The sequence below is a fragment of the Thermobia domestica genome, chromosome 11 (assembly GCF_964235325.1).
Source record: "Thermobia domestica chromosome 11, izTheDome1.hap1.1, whole genome shotgun sequence".
Lineage (NCBI taxonomy): Eukaryota > Metazoa > Arthropoda > Insecta > Zygentoma > Lepismatidae > Thermobia > Thermobia domestica.
In genome coordinates, this window is record NC_137464.1 from 111,696,733 (window position 1) to 111,722,511 (window position 25,779).

The window sequence follows — 25,779 nt, forward strand, 5'->3', positions numbered from 1 at the left end:
CAGATAAAGTACAAGGGCACTACACATTCAGATATAAAGTACAGGTACGTTCTTTTTTATTTTCGTATCAGTCGATAAGTAAATCAAAGCTGCTTTGTTACCCCCTTGGTAAGTTCGTAGATACTCAATGAATAATCCCTAAAAGTATGAGCGTCCAGCTCCTTCGGGAACTGACGCGGCTTTACGTATTCTATATCCGAGGTAAGTTTGAGTAATACAGTAGGCTATATTTGAAAACGTTTTCTTATCTCTATATGTTATGTGTTTACATATTGTTTTCCTTCCTGACATTTTCCGCTTGCCATTTCTTCTGCCTGTCATTTTTTTTCAGCTCGAAAAACTACCCTACCATATTTTCCGCCTGCCATTTTTACAGTGATTCATTATTTTGATCTCCTCCGGGCAGGCCCGCAACCAGAGGGGGCTAGAGGGGGCCTGGCCTCCTAAATTTTTCGTGGCCCTCCAGACCTCCATACAAAATGCAATTATTAACACAAAAAACACAATTTAGATATTTGTACGAGAACTTTTAATGACTTGGCCCCCCTAACATATTCATGGCCTCTCAAACCTCTGTTGCTGGTTTCGGGCCTGCCTCAGGGTGGTGGTGGTGCGTCCCCAATAAAACATATCTGAAAGGAACGCTGGTGTCTGGACAACCCGAGGAAAATTTGTGGTGAACCAGTGGGTTTCTCTAAACACGGAAGTTACAAAATCACACGTTAGTGAAATTCTTCGCACAATACTAATCACAGTTGGTGGATGTTAAATTACTTTTCTTTATTAAAACAAACTGGCAATATTGTTTGTGTTCAAGATGGCCTCTATGCGATGAATGTTTTGTATGTTAGGTAAATATTATCGTTATTTTTTATGTTTTGCTTTGAAGTGTGATTTTGATAATGACACATCTGCTTATGTTTTACATAATAGATACCGGATGCTATTTTTTACTGTATGATATATTAACGTTTGTTAACGAGACCAGGTAGTATCTGGTGGCTTAGGGTGTTCACCTCTGTATGTAACGTAGCTAATGAATATAATTGCTCTTTTCCTCTACTTTTTTTGTGCTTTAAATGCAGAACAAGTTTGTAGTATATAAAACTTGTCCGAAAGTATTCAAGATATAAAACGTATCTCTGTAAATGAATGTAGGAAAGTTTGAATACCGTGTTGAATTAATAGGAGACATGTTTTAATATTTTCTTACGTACAATTAAATAGTAATGAAAGTATGTAAGAGAGGCAGGAAGAGAAACGCCGGAAAGAAATATTTTGACTGGGTTGCATTGGTTGCGTAAATATATCCAGATTCTGTGTATATCTTGACAACCATTGTATCAGGCACAATGTTTCACCTGTCAAGAAGTGTCAGGGGAGTGGCGTTTTAGTTACAGTGCGATAATACGGAATTTCGCTTTAGTTTTCTGAAATCTATTTTAAAATTAGTTTAAAGTTCCAGGTACAGGACTATATGCGTTGTACTGACAAGTGTCACCCTAAATGAAACACGATTGTCGGATAACAAATTTAAATTAAAGAAACAAACATTGCTAATACATCTTCCACTGCTGTTTGAGTACCGTACTATAGGACTGTGCGAACGAGCAGTAACAGAAGCAATAACGAAATTTCTAGTTAGGTTAGTTGAATTTCATTAGAGATTTTCGTTTGCTAGTTGAATTTCATTAGAGATTTTCGTTTGCTAGTTGTTAATCCACTACTAGGGTTAGGTTCCAAAGTTGGTCGTGGGCCACGTAAATTCAACCAAAATTTTGGGGAAATTTAACCCACTATCTCAGATTTGGATTAAATTTGGTATCGTTATAAAACTTTCTATGCTAGTTGCAAGTATGTAAATTTTATTGAAATTGATCAGCGGTTTTGAAGTTATTGCATTTCAAAGATGTAAAGAAAATCCAGTAAATGTTTAGCAGACAGGGTCCACAAACACGTAAAAAATACAAAATTTACGGGAGGAATGGAAGATTCAAGTACTTAAACGTAATATAACCTAACCAAATCTAACATAAACTAAACTGAACTAACTTAAATTAACCTGAACTAACCTAATATTAATAAAAATAAGCAAAATTCTATCTTTTTTTCGAAAATTATACCGGACTTCTACACTAATATAATCTAACATAAAGTAACCTAACCTAATCGAAAGTGGCCTAAACTAGCCTAATATGAGCAGAAACTACCAAAATTATAACAGTTTTTAGAAAAAATATCTGGACCCCTTCTGCTAAACATTGTCCGAAAATCCATGATTAGCGGTCGCGACATGATATTTTCCCGGTTTGGAAGAACACTAAAACAATCATATTTCGGTTCATATTAATGCCAGAAACATTTTTTTTTTTTTTAATTCAAATTGTCTTGAAATTCTTTACAATCAAAAACATGGAAAGTTTCCTTAGAGCTGATAGAAAATTTATAGTCATTTGAAAGGTAACATTAAAAAAAAAAAAAATTATTGTCCGTTTACCGTAGCTTGGCGCTGTGTTTTGACACAAAACCTGGCCAGCGAATCTTAGCAGTCCTTCCCCTACTTTCCCCTTATAGCAGTGGTAACAGTGGCACTAACTCATCAATTTTAGCATAGTAGGGTTTGGTATTTGCAAGTTGCGTAAATTTCGAAAGAGTTTACTTTTTCTCTAATCAGGACCGTAACTTGTGTGGGGCAGGGGAAGGGCAACTGCTTCACAGGGAGGTTACCCGCCGTTCGAAGGGGCCCATTTGGAGACAAAATTTTCTTAATCCATATACAATACGAACATGAAATTATAAATGAAGCATCAAACAGTTTCACTACATTACATAAAGCAGCGCACAAAAGGTAAATAAAACGAAAGTGAGCCGTGGGCCCTCTTCAGTAAGAAACGTCTATTATTAGGGGCCCTAGAAATAACATTTATTCGCATGGCTTTGAGATTTGTCAATATTGCCCCCTTAATTAATTTGTCATGTATGGAACGGGCCCAGGGGCGTAAGTAACGGCCCCGCAGACCTTGCCGTGAGGGAGGGCCCACAGGCTCCGGGGGCATAAATAGTAAGAGAAAGATAGGAAGAGGGGACCCAAGAATGAGAAAAACAACTTTTTCTAGGAGGCCCAAATACACGTATTAATGCTGTCCCCCCCCCCAAAAAAAAAAAAATAAAATCTAAGTTACGGTGCTGTCTCTAATGTGAATTTATTGGGACAATTCTGCTAATAGTTAACTATATCAGGTTGGTCTCTTTAAACCTTGGGCCGTGGAGAGAAACAATCTTACAGGAGGATAGTGTTGAAATTTTAAGAAGGTGGGGAAAGGAGAGCGAGGATGAGAAAGATGAGAAGAAAGAAAGAAAGAGAATCGAAGAAACACTTCTACATTTACTTCATAATGAATTTAAGCACATATAAACGAAAAAGGGATATTGGAAATTGTGGAAATGTTGGCAACATAATATTCTGAAGGAATATATTTCCCGCCAATTCTGGGGCCTCAGTGTTTGGCCCAATTCTGGCCTTACAGCAGTGGCGGATCCAGGGGGCGATCGTGGCGATTGCACCCCCAGGAAAGGAAACTTACTCATTTTATATATTTAAATAAAACCCAATCCCAGAGTTTGGAGTTCTTAAAAGTAGCTCTAAGTAGCAGTATTAAAACCCACCGTCCCCCCCCCCCCAGGACTCCGTCCTGGATCCGCCCCTGCCTTACAGAAGCTACCATCTAGGCATTCACCTCGTGGGACTGAGGAAAACCTTAATAAGGAATACCGGCTATAGCCGGGTTCATGCCCACGCTCGATCTACCTATTTTAATGACCTTTTTCTGTGTGTGTGTGTGTGTTGCACAGTGTCTAGTAAGGGCACCCAAACAGGGCAAATGTATACAGCTTTAAAATGTTTAAGTGTTAAAATTCGCTTTATACTGTACTTTGAACACGTAATTCAATGGTATTATATTCTTCTTACAGCAGCATGGTTTATTTCCTAATACTTTAAGTCTATGGTCATGGGCGGCGATTAGGGGGGGCAAAGGGAGGCAGTTGCCCCCCCACTTTTTTGAAGTAACCCATCAATGTATATAGTTTCACTTAGAAATGTAAAGTTTTTGTATGTTTACTGGTTCATAGAAAAAATGGGGCCATATATTTGCCATTTCGTGAGTAGGTATTTATTGTCTTCCCGTGGAGTAAAGAAAACTACAGGAATTGCGTTTTAATTGCCACAGAAAATAACCCCAAAATTAACCTATTGGAGCACAACAATTTCAGCATACTTTCACTTCTTACAAGGGCTCGATATATTAGTCAGCCGCTTTGAAACTAATTCAGAGAGCATTTCGCAAAAGAAAAAAGTCTTTCACAAGTTATTTTTTAATTGCACAAAAATTGACAGCTCCTAAAATGTCTTTTCTTTCTAAAGTAAGGGGGAAAAAGCGTAATAAGAAACAACTACTACCTTTTCCATTGTTTTGTAGTGTAATGTATGAATGAAGTGGTGTGTTAGAGGTGTACGAGTGTATATACAATAAAATTTAGTAAATTCAACATAATTCTAGGTTTTAGTGTTATTTTGTAGAACTGGAGTATGGAGTGATTCTGAGTATTGTGTTTTGATGTGCTCCAAGAAAAGTTAAAACTGCACCTAATGGCGAAGAACATGTTTCGGGAAGTTCCAAAAGCAAATATTTCTTTAAATGTCGTAGCATATACTTGTAGTATTTACTCTCTTTCATTTTCTAAGAGTAATAATATACATTTAATAGCATGTGTGGAATTAAAAATTAAGTTGTACATAATCCCTGTTTCAATATTACTTTTGCAAAACAAACATCATTATTAGCGGCACGAGTTGTTCGCATTGCGCGACAAAATGAAATGCGTCAGAATTAAGTAATTTTCAGTTGCTTGGCGTTTTGTGATATTCTATGTGTATTTTCATTGTTTTCTGTTGCGCGATAAAACGCGAAATTTCTAACAATTCGCGATATAATGCGAAATTTTAAACATACGTTTTCATTAATTTGGAAACGCCACTTTTCCGCTGTCGGAACGATAGAACGTGGCATGAACGGTGCATTTTGGGTAATTCGGATAGAGAACATGTTGCAGGGCCTCTTTGGTGGAAAAACTAAAGCACACTTACGTTTGTTACGAAGTGAAAAGGGGCTAGTGTTGTATGTGACTTTTAAAAAATGTGCATAAAGATCATCCTTGAAGCTTTCTTCGCAAAGAGAAGACTCCCAAACTACAGAAATATTTGATGCTTTGGGAAAGCTATTTGATCCTTCTGTAATTGCATGTGGTAGTGAACCAAACGTTGTTGCGTTAACGAAGTTTTTTTTTTTTTTAAAGCTTGGCCTTCATTTAAAAAAATGAAAGCATCTGTTTATGAAGTATTGGAGTTTTGCATTTGGAGTTTTACAAAGTACCCTATGAACTCTTTGACAAGTGATTCGTCTGGAAAGTACAGTGTAATGAATATTTTGCATGGACGAAAGTTCTGAAGTGATGATTGTTTGAAGTTTGTTGTAAACGCACTTACATATGTACGTGTGGCTTCCAACAGGCAATGTCAATTGTGAGAGTTTTCTTTCCCCAAGTATGGACTGGTGATAAGTGGCAAACGTACAACAATGAAGGAAAATGTGGAAATGTGTAACATGCTTATGTTTAATGCTTAAATGTAATTTGTCCTTATGTGTTTCATAAAACAGCAAAACTTTCCTACTCATAGTAAGTTTAGTTACTTATTTACTTTCATTTGATTTAAAAAAATATATAATTTTCTATAAGTGAAATTTACAATGTCAAGTGCAATATTCAGTGTATTTTGTTTTTAGGTTATTAATGGTTTATTTCTGTAGTGATCTATGAATAGAAGGAACAATTATAAAAATGTCGGGGAATATCTTTTTCACAAGAGCTAAAAAATGCAGAAGTTATTTGGAAAATGCGACAAAACGCGAAATATGAAAAACGAAACGCGAAATTTTCAAATTCTTAGTGCGAAAAACTAGTAGGCCTATCCCTAATCATTATTTATTACTATGATTAATATTATCCTTTCCATTTATTTGTTTTGCAAATTTGTTATTCAATAATCTGATTACACAATTTTCCAGACAGAATTTTAAGATGTTCATGAGCAAGGAATCAAATCTCTTCTTACACTTTCGTTGTTTAAGAGTACAAATGGATACTTCCTACTGGCGTTGCTCTTGTCAATTTACTAAATAAAATATAAAATATTATATACGGTATTTTAACTGAAAAAGATAGTATCCTATTAGTTATACAACCTTTCGTCAAACAAAATATTAGAAACAAGCAGGAAAACTAACATTTATATGCAAATATTCAGATCATGTCTTGCCCCCCCACTTTTAACGTCCAACCGCCGCCACTGTCTATGGTTGTTAGTATTTATAATTATTGCATCATACTAATCCTTCTCAAAGTTCAATTAGTATGAAATTCTAGACTTAACAGTTTGCAACATTGCAAATCTTCACCAACAGGCAATATATGGCGAGAATATTTTCACCTATACTCGCATCGAAATTCCCAACCCTTGTTTACAATCAGTACAATATGTTTTTGTCGCCTTATCATGAAAACAATGCTGTCCAGCGAACCTAACGGTCTTCGTTTCCTCTGTTTATTGTTTACAACACAAACTGCCATCTTCCAATATTGCCGGGCGTACAAGGTTTTCGCACACTTTCGAACAAGAACATTTGTACAAAATTGAGTGTGCATTATATGTAAGATTGTATTACATAATAACTAACTCGATTTGTCATAACGTTAATATCTCAGTCATCTCAAAAGCAGCAATTTATGTAGTAATAGCACTTGGTCCATGACTGTGCAGAAATAGGTACATTCAGTTCGGCGATTCATGTGCCTGGCAACCATGAATTAACCATGTAGGGGTGAGAAGCAAGGTTTAGACGCTCGCACTACAATTGTTGTTTGTAAACAATTTTCCATCCTAGAGTGAACGGACAATACATCTAGTTTCACATATACAAAAATTGTGATGGGCCATCCAAGCACTAAGGATATATCCCAGTCATTGTTGCCAACTGATTGCGAAATAAACATTTTCCAATAACTTCCATACGATTTAACATATCCACCCCAAAATTGGTATAAGTGCTCTTCGGTATCCTAGAAACACGTCTGTGAGCATTACCACTCCTCCCAAGGAACCCAGCTATTAGGTTGCCAACCAATTTCAGGGTTCCCTGTCACAGCGTTAGACGTGTCTGTGCCACATTTTGCAGTAACCTTATCACATCTATTTTCAGTATACAAAAATTGTAATGGGCCATCCAAGCCCGGACGAGAAAATTTACAGGTGAGGAGAAAAATACAACAATGTGAACACTATGGGCATTGGCATTTTTAAATGTTAATCAGAATAACTGCCAAAGGAGCAAATATAATAAAGCTTGATAGTATTATAGGCCTACATGTTATGGCACATAAAATAAATCTTCGGATTTGCTGTAATTAAATATTAACATAAAGTACTTTCTGTAAACGTTTTCCACACTGAAGTAACTACTTGCAGAGACTTCGGAGGTAACTGGTACGTTCTGCCAGTAGCAGTTGATATATCAACTTTACATACGATGTGAGTAAACGGAACACAACAGGAATTATTTTTAGCCCAATAATGTTAGGGAGATGGACCATGGAGATGTAGAATATTTACTGATGCATCACCTTCATTGCTATTGACTAACTAAAATCTTCATGCAGACCTGTATGCTTCGCTCCAATCATAATGGACCAGATTTTTCAAAACAATGCACTGCACGTGTTCCCGGAATAGTTTTTGCTCTCAGATATGTTTGTTGAAGTGTGGCACAAACGACAGCCATTTCTTTGTACACAAACAAAAATATGGTGCTAATGATGTTTTCTTCACATCAATGAGACATAAGGGCACATGTATTTATTTGATCAGACAATGGTCTCTGAAAGGGGAACCGACAGAATGGCAGGAGGACGAAACGGCAGGGTTCAAAATGGCAAGAGGACATAAAGGAAAAAAGTATAATTAGAATTCTCGGGTTTTAAACTATTTTTTTCTTGGTAAATGAAGGTTTCAACATAAATTTTCGATTTATTCATTATGTTCCAAAATTCGAACTGCTAATAATATTTCAATTCTGAAGTAAGAATTAAGAGAGTGCCTCCAAGATTTTCGCCGGAAGTTTGGAATGCTCATGCGGCAACTCTAACAATCCTCGCACAAATAACTTATGTGAGGGGTGGAATCATAAGTTTTTCCATTTGGTTGAACACAACCACCTAACGGTATGGAAACTCATACAAAGCCTACAGAAATAGAATTCCCCGTTCAGTCTACCATTTCCTAGTGCGAAAGAGGACAATACCCCGTTAAGGAAACTAAAAAAGTTTATGTTGATCTGCACCATAGATTGAGGAACCTATGTGTGGATTATGACAAACAAAAGATCTCGTGGGGAATTGCTCACAATTTGAAATTAACGACAATGTAAGTAACTAGTCATTCTTATGACTGCAGATTGTTTTTGTAGTCTATTTTCCGGTATATTTTATTATATAAAATTAACGACCGTATAAATAATTAGCCATTCTTTTCTTAAGACTGCAGACTGTTTTTATAGCATATTCTAGGATATGTGTTATAGGATGTTCACGACGCTGTAAGGAACTAGTCATTCTTACGACTGCAAAGTGTGGTTATAGTCTATATTATGATATATTTTATTATATAAAATTAACGACTATGTTGTAGTCATTCTTACGAGCGCAGAGGGTTTTTACTAGTGCTGTCGAAATCGGTTTTTAAAAAACCCAAAACCGCAAATGTCACAAAAATTCGACAGCACTAGTTTCTACAGTATATTCTAGGATATGTGTTATAGGATGTTCACGACACTGTAAGTAACTAGTCGTTCTTACGACTGCAGTGTATTTATAGTCTATATTACGATATATCCTTCCTAACTATATATAAAACTACATGAGCTGACATAAATCATTGAGCACTTCCTGTAGGGCTACAATGATCAGATTTGGCATGATTGTAGGTTTCCGAAACTAATCCACAGGAAAATTGCCAAAAGTGAATATTTTTAATTTTTAGAGGGTCTAAATGGAGATGAAGATATTTCCATTTTATTTAAACGGACGTTTTCTTGGGATGCAAAATCGTATCTTTTAGATAGTTGAAATAGGAAAAGAAACGATAGAATTATGGGTTTAAGAGATGCGAGGTAGGCCGAGCAAAGACTGTGTGGGGACGAAACCCCCGGATGGGGCGATTCAGGAAATACGAAGAGCAAGTTCACGAAATTCATTGTTGATGCAAAGGTCAATAGATAAGAAATGCGAGGCCGTAGGCTGAGCAGACCTGGGGGTCTGGGGGTGGAGCCCCCAGCTAGCCAAAGGCTAGTTTTGTTATATAAAATTAATGACGATGTAAGTAATTGGTCATTCTGACGACGGCAGAGTGTTCCTTATAGTCTGTTCGACGATATCCGTTATTATTGAGAATTAAGAAAGATGTACGTAATTAGTCATTCTTCCAACTACAATCTGTTGTTATAATTTAAAGGATATGTTATAGGAAATTAGAAAAAAAAACTTTGTCATTCCTGTAACTGTAAATGAATTTTATACGTCTTTGCTATGATATGTATTAGTATTGAAGAATAAATAGTAACCATTCTTTCAGTTTTGTACTTACCTTGTTTGCTTTCAACCTATATTTTATTGTAGTTAGAATTGTTATTAGTCCACCAGCGAACGAGTGCGGGCGGCCGATTTTGGAACTAAAATACAAACAACAATGTTTCTAACCGGATCACTTGTAATTAATCTATCACAGTTGTTTTTGCCCTGTTCATAATAAACCACTTCACGCATATGTTCAAGTTAAGACAAACACAATTTCAAAAGTTATGGAAGTTATTTTCAGAACATTTTAAGGGACTGCAAAAAAAAAAAAAAAAAAAAAAAAAAAAAAAAAAAAAAAAAAAAAAGTACATACACTCTCCATATTAATATGACAATAACTTGCGAATAAACTAACCTCAGTGTTGTATAAAGGAACACTGAGGAACTTCGTAGCATTAGAGTGTAAGGAATTCCTAATTCATCTGTTAACGAAACCTCGAAGTTCATCTTTGTGAATCAAAGTTATACTTTGGCAACTGCGCTTTCATTGTTTAAAGCAAGTTCTATTGTGTAGTTTTGAGATAAGGCGTCTTCGAAATTGCTACCAATTTGGACCATGTGATCGATCGATTGACAGTACCTTCAGTAACAAATTTGCATTGAGATCATTTTCGGATGTGCTGCAAAAGATTGGTGAGAGAGAAACTGATAATCTAACCGCCTCCGAAGGAGATTTGGATCCGCCCCTAATTAAGAAGGTAGATAAAGATAACTTTCTCTGATATCTAACGTGTCATTATTTAGCATGGTTTGGTAATTTAAAAATCCAGTATTTCTACCATATTTTGAAAAAAAAAATATTTAAAAGAAATAAACCCAATGTTACATTGAGGCGGTAGGGGAGCGATTAAAATTTAAAGTGGGGAGCCTGACAATTGATTTCTTATAGCTCGTGAAATTCAGAAAAAATGAACTTCATATTAAAAAAGAAATACAAAATACATTTTCAGGGTAACTCTTACATTCATTATGTTGTTATAAAGTTAATGGTACTTTTGAAATTGATTAGAGTGAATAGATATGTATTTAAGTAACAAAACCACTTGCGTAAGTTTTTCAAAATATCAAGTTAGAAGAACGAAGTTTGTCTTCCACTGCTATCTCATAGCTCAAAGATACCGGCGATGAAACAATTGGCCGGAAATCTACGTAGCACATTTTAGTACTTACACTTGAAATAAAAATATAGCTGTTTAAAGACGATTGATTACCTTTGTCTTTGAATTTCATATGTGCACACAGGATTTGTTAAACAAGACCGTACATCTGATATGTTTAAACTATATGCAACTTATGCTCACGGGCTAAACTTAGTCTTCTGAAGTCAATCGACAAATGATTATGTATTACAGACACAAAGACAACACTAGGCTCCCAAGTTTCAAAATTATATTGTGTATGAAAACAGATAATAGAATTAATTCTTTGTCACAAGAGACCTAGGGTCTGAAAGAAATTCAGAGGGAGTTCAAAGGGAATTTCTATACTCATAAATAAAAGTTGTGAATTTATTGTGTATTGAACCAACGATATTTATGCTTACATTACCCATACGCTGATGTTTTATCGATACTTTTATTTCACATTTACCAAAAGGCTGGATTACGATTATAATCCAGAAAGAAAGATACATTGTAATCAGGTTTTACAAGGCAATCCCGAAAGACAAGCTATCCAATCCCGTAGCCCTTTAAAAAATTAATGAAAATTTATTCTGCACTTCCTTTTCCCTCAAAGGGTTCACATTCATCGAAACAATGAAATTAAATTTCTTTAGTTTAACGTCCCATGATTATGCTCTTTATGCTAGAGGAGACAGATGATTAATGAAAGTGAAACATTATAAAATTAATTGTTGGGCTCTCACAGAACCACGTACAACAAAGACACATGGGCTAGCCAATAGACCAACGGAGAGAACTTCCACAGTTCTCGAGTGGAAACGTATCGGAATTCTTTCTTGGCTACAACTCAAGAAAATAATTTAGTTGTCAATCGATAGACCTACATTAAAACAAATACAAGCATCGCGAGCCCTAACTTGATTTAAACTTAGTTACAAAATATTGCGCAAGTATGTAAGCTACCAACCCATAATTAATATTTTAGTCATTACATCTTATTACTGAGTTTTACAGGTTTCTACTGTTTTATAATGAAATCAAATAAAACGTAATCAATTTTTTAAATATAATCTGCTTAATACACGGTAGAAACTCACTTGTATGCTATCTTGTTCTTAAATTGTTAATTTCCATGCATATGCCACTATCCACAATACATCTGCATTACTGCAGGAATAACCCTTACTGCATTCAATAACAACTACCGGTATATAATTTATGGAGTTCTTTATTAAGCGAAACAGATTAGGCTACTTATAACATGTAAACTGCAACTTTTGAAAATCGTTGGATACACTGTAGAGTGACGCTCTCCGTTCCCCTGTCCCACCGCGCTTACCTAGAAACTGATGTAAACACTACGCTAGCGCCCTCCACGAAAAACCGCACTAATATCCTGGTCAGATAATATAAGACCAAGATATCAATTGGAAGATGGTTAGAAAGAAATAAATTTAATAAAAAAGTTAAGATTTGCTAAGTTAAGTTTTAAATTAAGTCTGGATAACCGATATTTGCCTTTTTTACGCTCTTGGTTCAATTTAGCTGTATTTATATGCTTTGGACATTCGAGGTAGAAATGACTAAATCGAGAACCGTTACCTACTAACAAATACAATAGGTGAAACCTTAAAATACCAGCCCTAGGAGTTATGATCTTTGCCAAATTAACTTCCTGCCATTTCGTCCGCTGCCAATTTGTCCTTCTGCCATTCCGTCCGTTGCCATTTTATCCTCCTGTCATTCTGTCCGTTGCCATTTTGTCCTCCTGCCATTCTGTCCTAAATTCTCTCTGAAGGCTAGCTTTTGTCACAACCCAGTTAAAAGCCCCACCAATTCCATCGCATGGGGACTTTCCAAGGCTGGTAGCAAAAAAAAAAAAAAAAAAAAAAAGACCATTTTGCCACCATACCATGGAAATCACTTGCGTGGAAGTATAGATTTAAGAAAGAAGGCTTTGCAGTTTTTATATTGGGCTCCACACCCATCAGTGAAATATTCCACTTTTGTTACGCGAGGAAAATTTTGTTTTAAATCCGACATTACCAGTTTCTGTGTTTGAAAGACGGTTGGTACGTCATGTTCCATATCATCTGAAAGAGTGCAGTAACGTTTGTGATGAATAGCCATAATTAAATGGGGAATCACATTGGAATACAATAATTTCCTTAATTCTAACAATAACTATACTACGTTAGAATAATAGCATAAGACTTTACTTGTTATAGATATACTAGCTGATTCGCCCTCCGTTGTGCGGGGTGGGCAATATTTGGAAAATCTTCATAAATATTCACTAACTCTGACTTTCGGAAGAATTTAGAGCGTTGAACCATGTAGTATTTTTTGTAGTGTCATGGACATTTTCAAAGAAAGAAAGAAAAAGACGAATTTCGCTATTTGAAAATGAGAGCAGAGTGAATACGGGTTTTTTGAGTCCTACGTACAGGTTAGTAGGGTGTCGAACACAGTGTTCTGTATTAATTGAATATATATATTATTTTTTTACGAAATCGGTAGTTCAATAATTAGGGGTATTTGGTCCACACGATTTCGTATATTTGTAATGTCGCACGTAATAATGCAAAGAATGGGCACATACGTCTAACGCTGTGACATTAGTTGGCAACCCTGACAGCTGGGTTGCTTGGGAGGAGTGGTAATGCTCACAGACGTATTTCTAGGATACTGAAGAGTACTTATACCAATTTTGGGGTGGATATGTTAAATCGTATGGAAGTTATTGGAAAATGTTTATTTCGCAATCAGTTGGCAACACTTACTGGGATATCTCCTCAGTGTTTTGGATGGCCCATCACAATTTTTGTATATGTGGAACTAGATGTAATAAGCTTTCAAACAAAAACAAATTCGTTGAAATCCATGATGGGGATTTTGAAATATAAAAGTTTGAAATTTACAAAATGGCGTTCTAGCTTTTTTCTCAAAATGTTACATTTCAAATGACTTTATAAGTTTTCTATCAGCTCTGAGGAAAGTTTTCATGCTTTTAATGGTAAACAACTTCAAGACAATCTGAATTAAAAAACAAATCATGTTTCTGGTATTAATAAGAACCAAAATATGATTGTTTTAGTGTTCTTCCATACGGAGAAATATCGTGTCGGGACTGTTAAAAATAATTTTCTTCTCATTTTTGAAATGCAATAACTTCTGAACCACTGATGCTATTGCAATAAAATTTACACACTTGTAATCAGCATAAAAAGTTTTATAACACTACAAAATTTCATACAAATCCGAGATAGTGGGTTAAAAGCCTTGGTGGAACTGACGTGGAATGACCCTCGTCCGTTTCTTGCAAAATTTACCGGGAAGAAAGGAATAATTTGCTTGTTTGTGTGCTTGGTAATGTATAAGGAGAGCAAAAATTGTGTTTAATTTCTTATATAAATGATTCTAAACATTGCACTATTTGGCCAGCGGAGGGAACTACTTGGCGCAAGGTTACTTCATGGTAGGATTACATGGGAATGTAATGAGGATTTGTTTTTTAAACATGACTGGTAGTAATGAGGAAAATCTATTAAAAGTCATGGCTTGATAAATCTAAAAATAAACTGTAGAAATTGCGGTAAGCAAATAACTGTAAACCAACTTGCAGAAAGTTATACTTTTCAATGTAATGTAACATAACCAACAATGCGGCAAGCTTCTAGAACACAGGTCCCTCTTCCCATTTAGCTGTAATAAAGACAGAAAACAACGTGCCCTGTGGGGCTCTAACCCGCCTTCACTCGCTAATACTCGCTCGGCAATATTATGTTATGGTTGGTGTAAAGGGACAAGCTTTGCCGATAGATGTGACTACAGTCTTGATATCTCTCTCGTGTATTTTTTACCTTTCGCGAAAATTCACGATTTCTCTTACAAATTTCAACGTAGAGACTTCAGATTTTTAGAGAAGGAACTTCTTAACCTATCGAATGCAAAAATCCGTGTCGATTTTTTATTTAGAATGTTTTTCATTGTTGAATGGCTTGATTGCTGAAATGGATATTCAAACCTTCAATAATATAAGATTGCTTCACACCAACCTTAAGTAAATACTAAAATTTGGTACAGAAAGAGAGAATTTATCACACATTTTGCCAAAAACTGGGCGGACGACCAACTTCGGAATAAACGCCTACTACTATGCTCATAGTAAATATTTGCCTAAAAAATTAGTTTGAACTAAAAGAAGTTTGCAAGAATGCTATGTGACGTACTTCAGTTTTGGGAACTTGTCATAGCTCCTACATAGTTATTTTACCAAGCAGATCCAAATCACAGATTAAGGACAATGTTTAGCAGAAGGGGTCCAGCTATTTTTTTTTTTTTTTTTTAAAGAAAATGTTACAATTTCGTTAGTTTCTGTTCACATTAGATTAGTTTAGTTCAGTTAGGTTTAGGTTACTTTGTGAGATTATATAAATATAGAATTTCGTTTATTCCTATTAATATTAGGTTACATTTGGTTAGGTTATGTTAGGTCAAAGTACTTGCATCTTCATTTCTCCCGTAAATTGTGTATTTTTTACGTACTTCTGGACGTCTTCTGCTAAAGATTTACCCAGATTAATAAAGGTCATGTAGCACTTAGTAGGGGTTAACTCCTGTACCGTTGGACCAATTTTACAAAATTTACCAGATGAATTGGAAAATTTATTTTGGTTTGTGAGGTAGAGTGAGTGAAAGTCAGATGAGGGGAATAGCTGAAGTTAAGAAAATATTTATTGTTAGTTGTTTTTGATGTTGTAAGCGGCACTTTATGTAGAGGCGGAAGGGACTATTTGGCAGAGAGGCACACTTGTTGTGATTTTTGGGAAAGGCAATGTGGAAATGGTGCGTAAATAACGAGATTACTACATATCGTGTTGAGTTTATCAAGTCATACAAAACTACGGAGTGTCAGTTGTCGAAATTGTGTGATATTCATTTTGTGCTAAACAGGCGAACAGTTTATCATAACGAATGGAAACTACAGAGAAACAGAATATCTCACCAAATCTAAACTAATCTAACCTAATTTAGTACATGTTGGTACTTTTTTGGATGGCATTTAGTATCTCCCCCAAAACTGTGCAATACATAAAACACGCATTTTATAACATATAAAGTGTTTTTCCACTATCTTCGTTTATGCGTATATCCACTACCGATGACACGCCTGCTCCCTACGGACGCACTCCGTCGCTACCGCTCGGGCCCCTGCTGCTCTCCTGCCCTAACTCGGTTAGATAGCGTTCGTGCTTTTCTGTTTCCACCTAACACAAGTTGGTTCGTGTTCTATGCAGTAGTTTTTATGCCATATGTCCACACTATATTTCGAACAATAATTACTACGAAGTGTGCCAGGTCACAACCTAGTATTTTGAGGGAGAAACTAAATAAGGTTCTTTTTATTTATTTATTTTCTTCTGGTGCGGCTATGCAGCAGTAATGGCCTTAGTAGAACAACAGACTCAGTTCAACATTAGATGGATAACAGAACCATAGTTCAATGTGATTGAGTTTATTTTGGCGGAGGACATTGACGTGTTCCTGTAATCCAGCTCTTGAAACCGAGGTGGCATGTTAATGAACGGTTTATATTGTGAGAAATGTTCTTCCATGGTGATCTGTGCACCTGTCAACTGCACTCGATCAACTTGAATATAGTTCGGTTCCGCTCATCATAACCTTGGTGTTACATAAGAACCCAAACACGAACTAAAACTCTAGTTCGTTAGGATTACGCTAGTGGGTCTTATAAGATTTGTACGGTTAGTGTACGTTCGTCCATTACTTGACACCATAACTCTTGAAATCAGAGTTTGATTTATTTTTTTAAAATTTACTTTATTTTTATTTATTTATTTATTTTACAATAGCTAGAGCAACTGTCCCGGTAGAATTTCTTAATGAAGCCAATCCGTTAATATCTTAACGAGTAACGATAACTTTAATAACGTTGCAATTCATATCCCGACTCGAGGTTACACATCGCACCTGAATATGGCAGCACATCTTCCAGCAATTGACATCTACCGGACGAAATTGAAATTTCTATCTTGTGATCCTTTTTCCTGTCCTTAACAGAGTTTGTATGAATTAATCAAAAAATAGGAAAACCATATTCTGATATGGACTCCCAAATACATATTTATGTTTAAGCTATAGGGTAGTGTGGGGTAATTATGGCAGAGGCCTATAATTTCTGTGTACCGGTACTTTGGTTTTATAGCTCAATCCAGTAGTATAGCAGCTACACATGACAAGCATAATTGTTTAAAAATACTGGTTTGAGTTCCTGTTATAAAATACTACTTTCATCCGCCCCACTGAAATTTCATAACATGGTGTTAGTTTTTAAGCTTGCCATTTTTTTAATATTATGTTTCCAGTCATGTAGGTGGTTTTATCATGTTCCAAAGCACTATAAAAAATGATCACTTAAGTTTTTGTAATATAATTTACCAAGGGTGCTATAATTACTCTATTTTGTTCTGCTATGGGTCAGTCATGAAAAAAGGGGGCAATTATGAGAGCTTTTTCTTTTAGCAAGAATATAACATTTGAAGAAGAAGAAAATATGTCAAAACAATACTTATTAGAACTCTGTTTAAGGTCTGCTGAATTTCGATGTCTTTATAAACGTCTGTGACTTAGCTAGATACCTACATTACAACTGGTTTTTCCAGGTTGATGTAGGGACATGGATTTTTTTCATCGTCTTACCCTAAATAGACATGAACTAGGTCTATTTATAGTAGGAGAGAGTAAAACGGCAGGGAAAATATAGAAATGAGTTTGTAGATATAAAAATTAACTTTTCCTAGTCGTTCCAGACTTAGATTTTCATTGATAAGTCTCTAGTTACGTTATAGTTTTAGTAAGTCTCGTAATATAGCTGACAACATAGGGTTGTATATTGTCCAAAGTATGTGGGGATTGTAAATGTTTAAATGAATTGAGACAAGGTCTGTTTGAGAGTTTTCAAAGATAAATTATTCTTAATTGTTTCTTCAGAATAAAAAAGAATGTAATGGTCGTTTTTATTTTCTGGCGGTTTTAGTGTAATTTCCTTATAAATAAAGAAGAAAACATTTTAAAGCAATGTTTGAAATGGCTAAAACAGGCTACGGTATGATTGCCCAAAAGTCTGTGCAATATAAATACAATAGAAGCTACGAGGCTTTGCCATAACTCCCCCAGAGTTGATCCATTTTTGACAGTTGGGAGTTCAAGAAATAAATCGCACACTTCTCTTACAGAGGTTTGAAATTATTCTTCTTAATTTATGCAAATAATATAGAAGTAGCATAGAATAATTATGATATTTGTCAAAATTAGAACAGAAGGTATTATTTTGGGGTATAAGCAGTTAAGGTTTACGTTTACCTGCCATAATTGCCCCATATCATTCTACATACAGAAGATCATTTACAAAGAGTCATATTTCATCTTCTCTATAAATGATATGATGAATCCGAAGAGTTCAAAAGAGATTGGGGAATTTTAAATACCCCCAAGGGTTTCTACAGAAAATCTCTTTCTCTTATTGCAGAAGTGTGTGATGTTGCAGAAGTAATTTTTGTTCCTTTAAAAGTGATGCTGTTTTAAAAGTAACGATTATTAATCTTTACTATATAATTTTATCGTAATTTATGAACCACATTATAGATCTCTGTGTCTATTCACACTCTTTAATCATATATCCAATTTGTATAAGAAGTGTTAAACAAAATTGTCTTCTTTAATTTTACCCCTAAATGTATTTCGCACAATATAGCAATATGGTCATAAAAAAAAAAAAAAAAAAAAAAAAAAAAAAAAAAAAAAAAACCTATTTTACGGTAAGCGGTGGCCATGTTCATGAGACAGAAGCACATTCGTTCTACGGTTTTGAACTCTATGCATAATCTGATTGTAATTGTGATTTAATCTGTAAAAGTTCTTTTTTACGTAGATGTTAACTTAGCGGACATGGAGATAATCTTTGTCAGAATGTTTCTGCCTTAACTTTGGAATTATGTATAACTTAAATAAAAACAAAATCTGACCCAATCATACACAGATTAGTAATAATAAGTATTTGGTTTGGAGATTTTAATTTTATTTATGATTTTGATGTTTGATGCCAGACTGAATATCTTTACATGTTTAGCGCAAAATTGATGTAAGAAGTATGTATGTGATGTCTTAAGTGACATTTTCTTTATTGATATTTCTATATATGATAACCAACATCGATTACCCGCTTCGCTGGACTAAAATAAACATTTTAAATGCACAACTTCTTATCTCATGTGTTCAGTACTCGTGAAATATGCTATTTTTGTTTTTAGTGGCATGGATTTAAACGGCATTGGAAGTATCGCTGTTCATCGTAGCGATCCTGAAAACTATGGATTCGACACGAAAACCGATCGTTTTCGATCATTGATATATATATATATATATTCCCCCCCTCCTAAGTTGCATGGTTGACATTTTATTTAAACGGCATCGGAAATGTCACTGTTCATCTCAGTGATCCCGAAAATTATGGATTCGGCACAAATATCGGACATTTTTTTTTTATCATTTTTAAATATCTCCCTTTCTTCTAAGTTCCACCGTCAAAGTGAAATGATAAAAATTATCCCAGGCCCGAACTTCATCTATGTTGAAAACTTGATCGAGATCGGTCGGGTGGTTCAAGCGGTGCGAAGTCACAAACAATGTCACTCTCAATTTTATGATATGTATTGCGTATTTTTTTAAAATTTGTGTAGGACTTTTGTTACACTTGCGGCACAGAGTACGTGGGTATAGTTCCTACTGTTCTTCCTTTAGACTGCTGAAAGTATTCGAGATCTAATTCTAACAAGTTTTAGAATAAAATTCAATGAAATAAGTCATTTAAGCAACAAGTTGAAGAAAATGTGAATGAGACTTAGCTCTTTGAACAGTTATATACAATTATTCTTTCCATTTCGATTTACCAATTCATGTATTAATTTGTGAAATCTAAAAATCGCATCATTTGATTATATTACGTGTTTAGAGGAATGGTGACAGCCATGTAGTTAAGTTTATTACAGTAAAATCGTACGTGATTGTACGGAGAGTACGCATAAATAAAGTTTGGTGAAAAATATGAAAAGACTTAACTGTACGATGCTTTTGTCGGAACTACATAATGTATTTAATCATTGTGTTCCTTTTAATATTCATTATTTACTCTATGTGTCCTTACGCCTATCTCACACACACTTATCCACTACGGTAGATGTTTTTCCTGTTTATATAGAAAAAGGACGTCCTATCTAAAGTTATCTCTCTGCTAAAAGACAATATTATTCATGGTTGCATTAATATATAATTTCAGTAGCCTACTGTACTTATTAATTAACACCTATGGCAGATAAATTAAATATGAGCACCGATCTTAAGAGTGAAGATGTACAGCTAATTACAAAGAGGGTAGTAGTTCGCGCACCGCTAATGTAAGTCGACCCGGGCTAGCATCTCGACCCTGTCGCATACTTATCACATTTTCAGTTTCATTGAATTCGCACCGATATGACTGGCTATGAGAAAAATCATGTTGGTTTCTCTGCTTATCATATAAATAATGTACTTTGCAGGGTTAGCAAAAACCATGGTTTTTATTGAAAAAGTCAAAAAACCTTTTTTTTTTTGTTTAAACCAGTTTTTTTTGGTTTAAATAATTTGCTCTGCATATTTATATTACATATGGACAGAAATAAGTTTGTTTCGTCTTGGTATTATTATGCAACTGCAGGGTTATGCTGGAAGGGGTCACACAAGCCTAAAGCGGAATCCAAACCGCTTCCTTCCATTTGGACTCGAAGCCGGGACTAATTGACCACAAATGCGATGAGTCTGTCGATTCACTGCACGAAGGACTCCTGATAAAAATACGTTATACTGATCTTTACATATTTGTTAATATAATTGTCAAGAGTCATTTCAGAACAAAAAGATAAACAGTTGCACAAGTGAAACCATTATACAGAATTATATAAATCGACGAACTCCCGCCTTAGTCATTGAGAAAAGCCTGTTATTACTTTAAATGCAAAGCAAATCCCGTTATTGCTTTGCATGTAAAATTTTAAGGTCAACGTATCATAATCGTATGCTAAAACAGATATTAAATTACAAATTTAGTATGTAATTATCATTCTATAAAATTAAAACAAAGTCCAATCCAAGCTAATGTTGCAAGCTTCGTAGGCAGTCGATAAATTCTGCCAGTGTCTATCAATATATTTAAGATATATTTGCTTCTTTATAAAACAACAGGCATTCAAATTTCAAGCAAGCAGAAATATACAATTTCTCTTCGTTTCATATGTTTAGGCGTAACATCTTTACGTAATATCGAAGTTATCAAGGAGAATACTTTCGCTTAAAGTGACATCCGAACTGCTGCTTAGGATGTCCCTTATGCATATCCAAAAAACGAAATTCGAGATAATCACTGGGCCACCTCTTATATTTTTTCCTTTCCATATAAAATGAATTTGAGCAAAATTTCAGTTTGATACGATAATAATTAGAGGTCGCTCAAGCTCAACAAAGTTTATTAGCTTTTTTCCATTATAAGCCATTCATACAATTACAAAAGAGCCTTACCTGCGCAGGTCTACGTAACCGAATGGAAGAAAACATTTTATTCGTAACACATTTGGTGTAAATACCACTTTTTACACATACACACATTATATACAATACATAATTACACACACTCATACATCCCTAGTGATTTTCTTTACTAAGAGTTTCTGTCTTGCAGTTGGGGAAATTTCGTCTGTGTCTGGGGAAGTTTGTCCCAAAATTGTTGTAATGTCTCGAACAATGCGACTTTGGGCCCAGTCGTTGCACTACCATAAACGCAAATTTTAAATACATTAGCAAGCTTTAATTCCAAAATGTGATGGCGACATGGTAAGTTAAGAAGTTTTTTTCTTTAAAAGACGCTGTAAGTGCGTGCAGGTACCCGATACGTTCCCTGTATTACTCGCAGTTGTGTCAAAACACAGTGCAGTTACTCTGTCGGCAATTTTCCAGTCCTTTAACAATTCAACAACTGCTGTAGCTTGTGCAAGACCAGTGGTTCTTTCTAATTTTGCGGCTCCTAGCACTTTGTCTTCAGTTTTACCAGACAAGTCCCTAACAACCACAGGTAAACGTTCTGTTTTCTTATTGTTGTACTCGTCATCCATTAGTTTGCTGTCCCACTCAACCTGAAGTGGCCCCTCAGGTTGAAATTTGGCTTTCAACATTTCCGCTGATGCTTTACGATGATGTTGCCGACTACGTGAAACTGTTGAGCGGTTTATAGCTAGTTTAGTTGTATCATGTCCTAAGCTCTGTGCAGTAGCAGTTATTAAATACGTTGCTTTCTTACGCTCACTTTAGTTCTATCTAATGTTGCAAACAATTCAGAAGTAAACACACCCTGTCTTGCTCGTTTCTTTGGTGTTACCTTCTGTAGAGTTGGTTGAAAGTTGTGAGTAAAAGTGTCATTAGAAATTGCATTTGATCGTCACCTTCGATTTCATCAGAACAAATACTTGCATCGAAAGTCACCACTGTGTCCTTGCTTTGACGTTCGAGTTCTTTCTGTTTCATTTTGTTAAATTTTTCCTGTCTATCTCTAGATCTCGACTCTCTCACGGCAAGTGTTTTATCCACACCACCCATTGTTCCTGGACGGCCAGGTTGTCGCTGCGCTATGAGGAAGTCTTTGCCTTCTTTATTCTTCATCACATCCAAAGCATTAGCACAAGCGATATCAAACATTTTTTCTAATTCACCTACAAACTGTTTTTCATTATTCACTTGTGTATTAGTTTTCCTACTGGCATTTTTCTTTAATTTGCACCACTTCTCAAATAACTGTTTAACTTTGGTGACCGTGTGCCTCCTCGCACGAATTGGGATGCGTGCTCTTTCCCAAAATTCCTCAACTTCTTGCATTACACAGTGTGAGCTTCTCGTACAGTATTTTTCAATACTGTGATGATAGAGAAACAATTTCAGGACCTGTTTATTGGAAGGGAGTTTGCTACCTAGTATCACGTGGTCTGTGCTGCCCAGCAAGTAAATTTTACTATTATTCCTAGTCGAGTAGGAGGTTTTCTTTTTCTGTTCCATTTCTCACTCAAAGTTAATGCACCGAGATCCTCTCAAAGGTCTTACTGATTGATGGTACACCAAACACCACGATTTACTAACGCATGAGATACAGTAAAGAGAGCCAACGCTTCCTTAACCAAGTTTAAATTCCCAGCTTGCACCTATACGACAACGGTAGTTTGGTTATTTAATAAGAGAAAGACCTTAAAATTGATCTTTAAATATAAATTGGAACAAAATCCTGAACACAGATTAACAAGACGTTAAACAGCAAGGCAATTTGTGCACATCGCACAAGAAATTATTGTCAATGGCTCTTTTCTTTTGTTACAATAGTGCTGCTATCTGTTAGTCATCTCGTGAAGTATATACGAATAGCAACATTCTGTATACCTGATTTCAAAAGGCTTGAGCGACCAGTAAATATTTGAATATTAAAGAAATTTTTGATGTGTAATCTATTCTAACGAAAAAGAAAAGAAATAACGGGTGGCCCGATGATTTTTCCAATTTTCGAAAATAAGGGACACCCTACGCTGCTTTGTTTACACTTGAAAGAAGGGTTGTGGTTCGACCGAGAATTGAACATGGGACACTTTGATTAAAAAGTGAAAAGGAGATAAAACTAATGCAGATTGTTTGATATATGGAAATGTCACCATGAAGTTCACACGATTTAAAGCATTTTTTGTGTGTGTTTAAACTTTTTTTTTTAAAAAAAAAAACAGCTGGTTTAAACCAGCCAACCCTGGTATTTTGTATTATTAATTTTGGTAATTAGCATTACACCTAAGTGAAAAAGTGATGAAATGTATTTTATTTATTTTTATATGTTTATTTACGTGTTTCAAACCACACTTAATTACCTTTTAATTCACTGTTTTTACCTTTCATTAGTCATCATACATATGAAGCTGTGGGAAAATTTCGCTAATAAAGATTTTAAAAAAAAATGCATCTAACATATTTACGAAATAGGAGTATTATTCTTTCAGTCTTCCACCCTGAAGCTTATAGAAATAATCTCATATGCTTAAAGTGTCACAACTTTCATTCATAAGGTTTCAATCGATAAGAAAACTTGATCTCTAGAAAAAAGCTTCGTCATGAATGAGAACATTGTTTTGTTTCAACATTGCTTTGTAAGACTGCAAAATAATATCGATATAATAATCATCATTATTTTCAATAAATGGAAAATGCCAATAAGTGCATAATTTATTTACAGTATAGTTTCTATTTGTAAAGGTACTCAAAATCGTTAAAAGAAGTTTTAGAAAATACATTAAACAAAATTTAAAAAAAAAATGAAAAACGCTGCTTGTCACACATGATTTCATCCAGTTTTTCACTTTTCTTTTTAACCTTAGCTAATACTAATCTACTGTTAAATAAATAAATAAATAAACACGACCTTAGTATGATTACTATTTAATCGTAGGTGGTAAAAAGAGTTCAGAGTGGGGAGACATGTTAGGTCTTACCAACATGTCTTCTTAATTTTAAAATTTCAATTTAAATTAACCAATTTGCAATTTAGAAATACTTAGAATGTCCAAATCACCCTTGCAGTTCTCGCATTTAACCCTTAGAATTAATGGGTATTTTAGGCGAAAAATCAGTATTTTTACCTAGGCAAGTATATTTTGGTTCATAATTGTAATAGGACAATAATTTATACGTCAGTTGATTCGTTTGGGAACATTCTTTCATATTCCGTAAAAATCAAGACTCATATGAGGGTCTCTTAAGGAAGCAATGTTGCCAAAAGTAGGGAAAATTGGCGTATTGTTACGAAAGAATAATGTAAAAAACAAATGACTTTCATGCTGTAGAAAAATAATGGAAAATGTTTGCTGGACTATTGCTAATATATCCTGCAAGTATTGCAAAATTCTAGCAAACATGTACTAAGAAAAAAAAAATAATAATACGTGAAACCGTGATATTATAGGGTTATTTTCGCACATAAATTACGTTGCAATGAATGCTTACGTGTAACTCGAGATATTGTAGCAGGGTAATAATTGATACCTTATTGGATTCGGCAAGTACCATGCTTTCATATTCCGTAACATCGAGACTCATATGAGGTCTCTGAGGAAAGCAGTGTTGCCAAAAGTAGCGAAAAATCACCTATCGTTACGAAAAAACATACATAAAACAAATGGCTGGCAACACTGCAATTACTTATTTCACAGCTTGATAACACTGAAAATAGAAGATAAACATCGCTGTATCGTAAAACGAGTGCTAACTAACTGAAAGTCCTCATGTGTTTTCCTGCTTTGTTTTGCGTAAAAGCTTGTGTGTAAGTAATGAGTCACAGGTTTATTTTTACCTAATCAACAATGACCTTTTTGGCCTGGTGAACCACAAATTCAGGGGGGGGGGGGAGGAGACGGTGGGTACTTGGAATCAAGAGTGATAATGTGTTCCTGCCCGTGAAGGCGAACAAAGAAGGTCTCTTTCCTTCCTTACTTGTTTGTTTTCTATTCGCAAGTGAGAAGGGAGAAAAATAAATTACTTTACACATGTTTTTTCTAAAACCTTCCTTCGACAGATAAGGTTATAGAAGAACTGTAATGGGTTTCTTCTCTTTCGTAGATGAAAGCCAACCACAGGATTTCACGAAAAAATACACATAATATGAATCTAAACACAAATGCATTCAACCTTTGTTGTGAAAAATATCACTACAATTATTTTTTGGGGAGGATAAATTCGTATACCTGGCAACACTGCGCAGAATACTGAAATAGAAGTGCAAGAA

General features: G+C 35.0%; 1 protein-coding gene across 3 annotated transcripts in view; it reads left to right on the forward strand.

Annotated features, from left to right (window-relative positions):
• The first annotated feature begins 687 nt into the window (after positions 1-687).
• The window catches only part of LOC145664359 (uncharacterized), a 302,947-nt gene continuing 277,855 nt past the window's right edge, over positions 688-25,779 (forward strand). Inside the window, exon 1 of one of the 3 annotated variants that reach the window (XM_081730996.1) lies at positions 688-851. The gene's annotated coding sequence lies outside the window, so the exon portion shown is untranslated. Of the gene's footprint in view, positions 852-886; positions 989-25,779 lie in introns of those variants that run through there. The other 2 variants (XM_081730993.1, XM_081730995.1) reach the window with 2 other exon arrangements.